A 10,322-nucleotide genomic window follows, 5' to 3' on the forward strand; every position below is an offset into this window, starting at 1 on the left:
CAGTCGATGAGGTGGCTTCAGAATGGAACATGGTGTCCATGGGTAAAGGCGGGTCATAACCAAACGGTATGCAAAAAGGTGAAAATCCAGCGCTATGATGACGTCAGGAGTGGTATGCGAAGGTAAAGAAAGGTAAGTGGATGTCCCAATCTTTGTAATCCTTGGAGACGTACATCGCTAGCATGTTGGTCAGGGTATGGTTGAGGCGTACGGGGAGACCGTTGGTTTGTTGATAGTATGCTGTAGTGAACTTGTGCTGCGTAGAGCAAGATCACAAGGGCTCGTCGACTACATGAGTTAGAAAACAGTGGCCGTGGTTGGTGATATTTTGACTAGGAGCACCATGACGCAGAATGATGCCATGATGAATGAAATCGTCTACATAAGTAGCACAGCTGGTGGGGAGGGCTCGTGTAACAGCATACCGCGTTGCGTAGTCGGTACCGATGACAATACACTTATCACTGGTGGCCGACGTGGAAAAAGGTTCTAGAAGATCGAGGCCCACTCGGAAAAATGGCTCATCTGGTATTTCAATAGGCTGAAGGGTACCAGCAGGCTCCAGCGCAGGTGTCTTGCGGCACTGGCAGAAGTCGCACGCCGCAACGTACTGTCGCACAAAACGGTAGAGGCCAGGCCAAAAGAATCGTCAGTGAACGCGGTCATACGTGCGTGGCACACCTTGGTGTGCCGCGGTGGGTGCATCTTAAAGCTGGGCCAAAACGTCTGAGCGGAAATGCGAAGGAACAACGAGCAAAAGGTCACCACCATCAGGGTGGTCATTGTAACGGTGCAAGATGTCGTTGTGAAGGACGAACATCTGTAAGGAGTGGTCAGGGTGTGGAGATTGCAGACCATTGATATTATGGCGCAAGGAGAAGTCGCGGCATTTTTCAGTAGCTATGTTGGTCAATGCTGTCATTGAGAGAACGAGGGCTTCTTGTCCATCTTCCATCATTTTAGGGGGATCGACTGGGTAAAACAATTTTAGCAGGTATGCTGAAGTTGCGTCGGAAAATTCCCTATTTCATGAACCTGCCAACGCACAAACGAAAAGATTACGTACAATCAAAATTTGCACGTATCAGTTTAGCAGCCCAGTATTTGTTTTGTGGATTGAGAAGAGCGCTCTTAGCCATACTACATCACGTGGTTACTGGCAATCTACAAAAAATGGAGAAGATTCAAAACCACGATGAAAGCATACGCTCGTTTTGTCGGCACTCTTCATGCGACAGGTAGAGCACTGGTTGTCATGTGAGTCGACATGCACTCGATCGCTTCATGAGAAACCCGAGTATAAGTAACGTTGTCAGATTGTTTATATGAGCGACGACTTTGTTTGATTGTGCCAGTTTTGTGGAGGATCATAATAGTTTGTGAAATAGTTATCTTGTTTTAGGCGCGTGTTTTCGCGCACTGTGTATCGCTTATGCAAACTCTCAGTGCTTATAATACCACGAGGCCGAGCCAAGAACCAAGCCGAAGGAATGTGATTACCTCCGGGTCATGAACTCTTGGATAAAGGACTTATATAAAGCATATTAAAAAGTACAGTTGTTTATATATAGCCCATCTGTTATTCTGCCTAAATTGAATATAACCAGTTCTGCTTTTCTAATCAGCTTACTTTGGGCTGCTTTCCAGGTCTCCTGTTGGCGCAATGTCCTTGCAAACCAGCAAATGCTCGTTCATGACAATGATTTGTAATGGTGGTACTTTGTTTTGAGCATCGAACGCGTTATTCGAATGTCACAGGTTTGGTTCCTGCTCACGGCAAGTTCTCTTCTAACTCACTTCTCTTTCTTCAAATATACATTACCATTGGGTCTGACAACTTCCCCTATACATTTCTTGGCATTATTGTATGTTAGAAAAACACGCAGAAACGAGCCCATAAGTATACACATTTTCATATATATATATATATATATATATATATATCAACAAGTAGACGCAGTTAAGTCGCACGTCCCCGCCACGCCCCGTTAAAGCATTCATGAAAGGCCCCTCAGAATGACCGTTATTGGTACGCGGTGCATCTCTTGTCCGACTACAGTAGAGTTCAAATCTTTTCGAGGCCTTATATTGTCGAAAAACTTGAATTCCCATGACATATTTGTACCGCTTTACTCCAAGCTTCGTCAACTGTATGCCTTTGACGTAAAGCTACCTATACCTTCTTTTTTTTGTGGGGGAGGGGGGTAGTGTGCAGAACAGCTCCTGAAAAGAATTAAAAATTTTGCGGTGGCCGAAGTTCAGATTCCCTTCCTCTCTCCAATCTACTTACGGCCGCCTGGTTCGGTGTGTTTACACTCCGAATATTTATGGTGGTTAAAATCACCAGAGCCAAGTTCATTTTAATTAACACGCTTCTAGCTGTTTTAGACCACGTGCTTCTGCCGATGTTCAGAGTAAAAAAAATGGCAGCATATCTACGATGGAGAGTGGGGCGAAGCATTCGTCCGTCCATTCGTTTTTGCTTCCGTCCATCCATGTGTCCGTCTGTGTGACCGTTCGTGCGTCCATCCGCGCGTCCATGCGTGCGTCTGTTCGTGCGTCCGCACGTCCATCCATGCGTCCGTCCCTGTTCGTCCATGCATCCGCCCCTGCGTTCGTCCATGCGTCCATCCGTCCGTGCAGCCATCCGTGAATTTATCCATGCATCTGTCTGTGTGTCCGTTCGTACATCTATAGTCAACAATCCAAGTACCACCATCTCGCATCTTTTCATCATATATTCCGCATATAGCAGCACCGCTATCCAGCGGACATTCCAAGGACTAAACGAGAGGTCGCACACGCACACTTTCTTACGGCTTGCGCTTCTTGTCTACTTCCCACCTATAACCACCTTGAGTTCATGGTATATACTAGTTCAATATTCATGGCACTGCGGCCAAAGGCTCGCTAAACATTTCTAAAACCAAAGAGGTTGCACTCAGCGAGTATAACCTACCAACCCTTTCTTGTCAGATAGTGCTCATTGTACATGCCAATGGCTGCTAATTAAAAATGAGAGACAGGCGAATTCAGCTTTTAGTTATCGCGCACGCTGCGAATTTTTTTTATTCCCACCGGCACCACCTTGCAGGTCAAAGCGGAAGACTGGTTACGCACTAAACCCACGCGATGGGGCGAACGAGTGCCGCGTTAAGGAGCTTCACCGCTTTTCTCTCCCTCGTTCACTGTTTCGCGATCACACGGGACTACTTTATGCTCTCCCATAGTACACTACCTCGTACTCTAAATCGTTAAAACGTTTTCTAAACAGACAATATACGCTTTACTCTGCTTCGTCAACCGTATATACGTTCGACGTAGAGCTACCTAAACCTTTTTTTGTTGTGTCGGGGAGGGGGGTAGTGTGCAGAACAGCTCCTGAAAAGAATTAAAAATTTCGTGATGGTAGAGGTTCAGATTCTCTCCCTCTCTCCATTCTGTTTACGGCCTTCTGGTTCGGTGTGTTTCAACTCGAAATATTTATGATTTTGAAAATCTCCGGAGTCAAGTTCTCTTTTTAATTAACACGTTACCAGGTGTTTTAGACCACGCGCTTCTGCCGATGTTCAGAGTAAAAAAGTGCTTTGAAACACATCTCTAATTTCAGGTAACGCGAATGGTAATTAAGGCAACAAAACTTTACTGTGCCGATCAGGTATTTTTTTCATAGTCTTCATACCTATATAAAGTAACCATTTTAACTGTACAACCTCAAGAAAAGAAATAACTTTCGATCTCTCACAAGAGATTTCATGAAGGTGAATTTAAGTACTGTGGCCTGTCATCCCTCAAGGGTTATTACAGCATGTGCTAGACATGAAAGATGGGCAGGTACAAAGATATCTGCATTAAAAAATTGGTCCCGTAACTCTATGTTACACTGCAAATGTCGTCGAAAGACGATAGTCTCGCGTCTGGAGAGAGCAATCAAAACGTATATTTGACGTTCTGCGCCAGAAAATCGGTTAATGGTATTCTGAAGGCGCTGCGCTAGAGTGCCTCGAGCGTGCAGCGGAGGCGAACGAGTGCATCAAGTCACGTCGCACGTGAGACATGAGCGCTGTCTAGCTGTTATCCTGGAAAACGGGGCGCGCGGCGTGCGTGCCCGTCTCAGAGGTGATAAAGTGTAGAACGCAAGGCAACTGTTTGGTGCCACAACCAGTTGTCGTCTTAACGAAGCGTTGGAAACACTGGCCTTTTCGTGCAAGCCTTGCGTGGTCAGCGCAGCGTGATAAACGCTGCGGTCCTCAGAATTACCTATGTATGCCTTTTCTGGTTAAAAAATACACATACAGAATATATACGCGCTGTTATGGTGCCTCAGATATGCGCAATAGTTGCTTTTTAATGGACAATCGCACAAGTATGAACGCTGAACCTTGAGCAGTATTGATGGGCGCTGAGGAAGGGATCGGCAGCTTGGAGTATCGTTTGGTAACTTTCGTGCCGTGTAAGGTACAGTTAAGGGTGAAAAAACAGACAAATGTGCAGACAGACAAACAAAAAGTTTTGCGTATAAGGTCCCCAAGAAAAACTATCATCTTTAAAAAACGCACAGAAAGCGCTTAGCAGTTTTTGTGCACAGCGCGAGGCGCTTTTATTGTTACGGTCGATTGCAGTGCGCGCCGCTGCTACGGTCAACGTGGAAGGGATCAGGCGGTGAAGCGCGCTCACGCCATTCAACACTTCTGGTACATCTTACAACGCTACACGCCACAGACTCTATCCCGACTGAATTTAACTGGATGGATGGATGGAAGGATATGGCTGTACCCTTTAGATCGGGCGGTAGCTAGCGCCACCAAGCCGTAATACCTAATGAACCAAAAACTATATATATTTTTTTCCTTAAAAAGTGAGTTTGAGGATTCGTACTTTGCAGTGAAGAGTTTAATTTTCACCCGTGTCTTGACTTTAGCCACCAATCAGATAACCTCCTTCTGGTTAAGTCTACCCGCTTAAAGTTTATTTTGCCCTCCCGGTCCCTGAACCCCAGTGCTTTGAAAAACTCTGCGCCATCATCCTGAACTATAGGGTGAAGCCCTTTACAGAACATTATCAAGTGTTCGGCAGTTTCTTCTTCCTCTCCACACGCACTGCATACTGTGTCTACCCCTTCGTATTTGGCCCGATATGTCTTGGTTCGCAGTACTCCCGTCCTGGCCTCAAACAGTAGAGAACTACCCCGAGTATTATCATAGATCCTTTCCTCGGCAATTTCCTGCTTAAAAGTTCGATAGATCTCTAGTGCGGACTTCTTAATCATGCCCATTCTCCACATGTCAGTCTCCGTTTCCTTCACTTTCTTCTTAACCGATAGTCCTTTTTGGTTTGGCCACCTGCTGTTTTCTAAGTATTTACCAGTCAACTTCCTGGTTCGCTTCCTCCATTTTGTATCGACATTCTTCATGTACAAGTAGCTGAAAACCTTCCTAGCCCAACGCTCTTCTCCCATTTCTCTCAATCGTTTCTCAAATTTTATCTTGCTGCTAGCTTCCCTGCCCTCAAATGATGTCCATCCCATATCACCTTGTATTCCCTGATTTGGTGTATTCCCGTGAGCTCCTAAAGCAAGCCTACCTATTCCACGTTGCTTAATTTCTAATGTTGCTTGAACTTCTGATCTCATGCACAAGACCGCATTGCCGAACGTCAGCCCAGGAACCACGACCCCTTTTCATATTCCTCTCACAACATCATACCTATTGTAATTCCACAGTGCCCTATTTTTCATGACTGCTGCATTCCTGTTACCTTTAGTCGTCACGTATATTTCGTGTTCCCTCAGATACTCGGTCCCATTGCTTATCCATACGCCAGGATATTTGTATTTATCTGTTATCTCTAGCGTGACCTCCTGTATTCTAAGCTCACTACCTTCGTTGTCATTGAAAATCATGACTGCTGATTTTTCCTTACTGAATCTAAAATCTAACCTATCTCCCTCATTACCGCAGATGTCCATCAATCTCTGCAAATCTTCCTTGTTGTTGGCCATTAGCACTATATCATCTGCGTACATTAATGCTGGTAGTGCCTGATCAATAAGTTTTCCTTGTTTGACTAAAGAGAGGTTAAAGCCCAGTCCACTTCCCTCTAAATTTGCCTCTAATCCTTGTAGGTACATCATGAATAATAAGGGTGACAGGGGGCACCCCTGCCTAAGCCCCTGTTTTACCTCTGCAGGCTTGGATACCTGTTTTTCCCACTTTATAACTACCTTGTTACCTTTATAGATACCCTTTAAAATATTAGTGACTACATGTTCCACGCCTAGTGTGTCCAGTATTCCCCACAATTCCTCTTGAACCACGCTATCGTACGCTCCCTTGATATCCAAAAATGCTAGCCACAGGGGCCTGTGTTCCTTTTCTGCTATTTCGATGCACTGCGTCAGTGAGAACAGATTGTCTTCCAACCTCCTGTGTTTCCGAAACCCATTCTGCAGTTCCCCCAGCACCCCGTCATCCTCTATCCACGACTGCAGTCTTTCCTTTATAATTTGCATGGCCAGCCTGTAGACCACTGATGTCACTGTTATAGGACGGTAGTTGTTTATGTCAGCTTTGTCCCCCTTTCCTTTATAGATCATGCTCATCCTGCTAAGTTTCCATCCATTGGGAACTTCACCATCGATTGTTATTTTGCTCACTGCCTCTCTCAAAGCCTGCTTAGACTTCGGACCTAATGTCTTTATCAGCCTAATTGGAATGCCATCTGGGCCTGTTGATGTACTACCATGAACCCTTTTCTCAGCCCTTTCCCACTCTTGTTGTGAAAATGGAGCCATTGCACCACTTGATTCGTCCTTGTCTATTGTGGTGCATAAAGTACTTCTTTGTTGAAATTTTTCTGTCACCCTTGTTCTTATATATTCAATAGCTTCGTCCCCTTCTAGCCTAGCACCTTGGGCTGTAGTTATAAAACTCTGCTCTAGGCTCGTCTCATTTCTTAGGGAGTTTAGATGGTTCCGAAATTTCGCAGCTGCCTTTCTATCTTTTTTATGTACTTCTGCCAGCCACTGAGCTCCCTTCCTTCTAATCTTTTCATTGATCAGAAGGGATGCATCCCTTCTACTGCTTAGAAAGGTTGCGCATTTTCTTTCAACATCATCTGTCGGTTCACCCCGCTGCTTAGCATGTCTGTGTTCCCTAGAGGCTTCCTGACGTTTAGCTATGGCTCTCTTAACTTCCTCATCCCACCAACTTTTGGGTTTGTGTCTTCTTTTCCAGGGTGATTTGTCACGCGTCTTAGCAAGCTCTAGCTCAAAGAGTCTAATTATATTCGTGTATGTCCACACTGTCTTATTATCCTCCGTGATTACTTTCTCAATTTGTTTAGTGGCTATTTCAATTTGCCTTTCTGAATAAAAATTTTCCTGTAGTTGCTCATCTTGTCTCCTTCCCACTTTCACTGCTCTTCCAAAATTTAGCTTGATACGTTTGTGATCGCTACCCAGACTTCTGGAGCCACCTTCATCTATGTGCATTCCCCTGAGCTTATCATACATCCTATGTGACATCAGTGCATAATCTATCGTCGACTGAAGCCTTCCTACCTCCCATGTTATTTGCCCTTCACACTTCTCGGTACTGTTGCAAATGATCAAATCAAGCCTTTCACACATATCCATGATTATTTTGCCTGTCGGGTCGGTATACCCATCTATATCTTCCATGTGCGCATTCATGTCCCCTAGTATAATTATCTCGCACTCTCTTCCTATTTCCTGAATGTCCTTTGATATACACTCTACCATTGCCTGGTTTTCCTCTCTGGCCTTTGCTCCCGTCCTTAAGTACACGAAACCAAGGAGTGTCATTTGACCTGCCACTTTCCCTTTTAGCCATAAATGTTCCTTGCACTCCTGCTTGACCCTTTGCCAGTCTGAACTTTTATGAATGAATGCCCCAATACCACCCCCCTTTCTGCTGCCTTCTGTTCTATTACAATATTCCCACGCGTAGTCCGGATTGATCGGAGGTTGTTCCATGTCCCTGAGATGTGTTTCTACAAAACCGTATACTATCGGCCTCTCTTCCCTTAGCTGTTCTTCTATCTCTTCCCACTTCAGCCTGTTCCTACCACCCTGCATGTTAATATACCCTATGTCTGAATTGGCTCGGCGCTCGTGGCTACGTCTATTTATGCCCCGGACTCTACCTATCTTAGATATTGGTGCCACTTTGGAATCGTATCTGTCCATACCACCTGTCGAAGAGTCTCCCTGGTTGTTTTCCTCGTTACTAGCTATCCTGCACCCCGAAGGGCTCGCTTGCCCCCCAAAAAAGCTACTGCGCGTCCTGCAAGTCGCCAACCCACCTCATGACCTAGCCGCCCATCGAAGTGAATTCTGTCTCGTTGAAAACCCCCCCACCTATGCACCTCTCTGTTTATTTCCACCACCTCAAAGCCTTTCTCTCGACTCATCCGCCATATCTCTTGGTTTGCGTTGACCACCGCTCTTTGCAGGTTGCTATCACGCACCGGTTCCTCCGGTATCGTGCATATAACTACCTGTACCTTAGGAGAAGTGGCGCGCATGTCATCGACGCCTTTCGCCAGTGTGGCTGCTAGTCCTTCTGCATCTTCATTGAGGACATCGTTTAAACCGCCTGAAATTGTCACGAGGTTTCGTCTATCAGCTGTCGTTTTGAGCTTTGCGCTCGCTTGCCTCATGACTGCTTCCAGCTTGCGTCCTGGGAACGCCCCTACCGCAACCCTCTTGTCACCTCTTACCCTCTCTTTGATGGCTTCTGTGCATCGATTTAAATTCGAGTCCCCGGCTATTATCACATGCTGTGACTTTTCAGCTGGAGCGTTCTGCACCTGGGGGCTACTTGCACCTGTGACGCCGGCTGCTTTGTTCCCTCCCTGCCCCACCACTACCTCGCTGAAGCTGGGCCTTGCGACAGTTGAACCGGCTAAACCTGTTTTTTCCAAACTTGCTTGCTTCTCCTCCTCCACCGTTCTGGTTGCCGGTTCCCTACTGTTCTCTCGGTAGGTCGCTTCTTTGTTCAGCTTCACTAGCGCTTCCTCGGCGGACTTCAGCCTTTCTCCCATTGCCTTCGTTTTCTCTTGCTCTGTCGCCACCGCAGTCTCGAGCTCGGCGATTCTCCTCAGCAGTTCACTCTGGGCAACCATCATTTTCTCCATTTTTTTCTCGACCTCACATTGCCTACACTTCGCGTCAGCCTCTTCTCCATCCGCTTCTACGCTTGGGTCCACTTTCAAACCCACTCCACATCCTGAACACTTTACAGTCTTTTTAACCATACCTTTCTGACACCAATTGTCCCTATACTCAATAATTACTAAACTCGAACCCTGCACTTCGAAAAAAAAATTTTAAGCTCTACTACAAAAATTTGCGTGTTCAATGTACGCGCACCTCCCCCGCGGGGTGGCAAAAAAAAACAACGAAAAATTTCAAACACACACACCCGCACTAACTAATAAATACCTGGTGTCTGGCCCCCGAAAGAGCCGTACCATAAAATAAGTACTACGAAGATTTCAACCGCTGCCTTATAATTATAAAGACAAGCTCAAAACATGCAAAAACACTTATCTGCGCAGTCGATCCGGAGCGCTCAAAAAACACGTCCATCCACCTTGACAGCCTGACCTCGACGACCACCAGCGACCCCTTGTGGTAGAGTAAGTAATCGACTATAACAGAAGGACACAGATGATATAAAATGCCAGGCTCACGGGCTTTCGGAAAGAATACAAGCGTAACCGAAGCGTATTGTCCGTATTACTTTGCTCACCCACTGACGGTTGCAGCGAAAAGCACATGATTTGGCGGTTAGCAGCCTCCTTGAGGCTTCAGTTTAAGGGCGCGTCATGTTGGCGAGCGGGTTCTGAGAAGGTGTGTATACGGTGTCTATAGCTCTGAAGTGTCTGTAGCAGCTTGGTGACTCACTAATGGCCCAGTTTCAGAAATTTTAGAGGCAAACAATCATCTATTGTTCATGCGCTATGTGGCAAATGCGTTGTGTTTTTTACTGGCATGTCTCTCGCTATTCCAAAGCGGACAGCGAGCCGAAACCATATGATGGAATACGGAACATCATTCGCAAAACAATTACTAGGTAATTTGGAATAACGTCGTAGCCCAAACATGTTCGGCGCAAAAGTTGACAACGGGGGAGTAAACGGAATGAGATTTCTTATTTCGTGCTAAGGCCACTGCAGTTTCTTGTGGTCATCTAGTGTAACGACTGAAGCTTCAGGATATTCACCTATGAACGCTTTTGCAAGTGAAGCAGTGGTTCCTGTGTGAACACTGCTGCTGCGCGCTTAATTAAACTGCA

The sequence above is a fragment of the Rhipicephalus microplus genome, chromosome 2, assembly GCF_043290135.1.
Source record: "Rhipicephalus microplus isolate Deutch F79 chromosome 2, USDA_Rmic, whole genome shotgun sequence".
Lineage (NCBI taxonomy): Eukaryota > Metazoa > Arthropoda > Arachnida > Ixodida > Ixodidae > Rhipicephalus > Rhipicephalus microplus.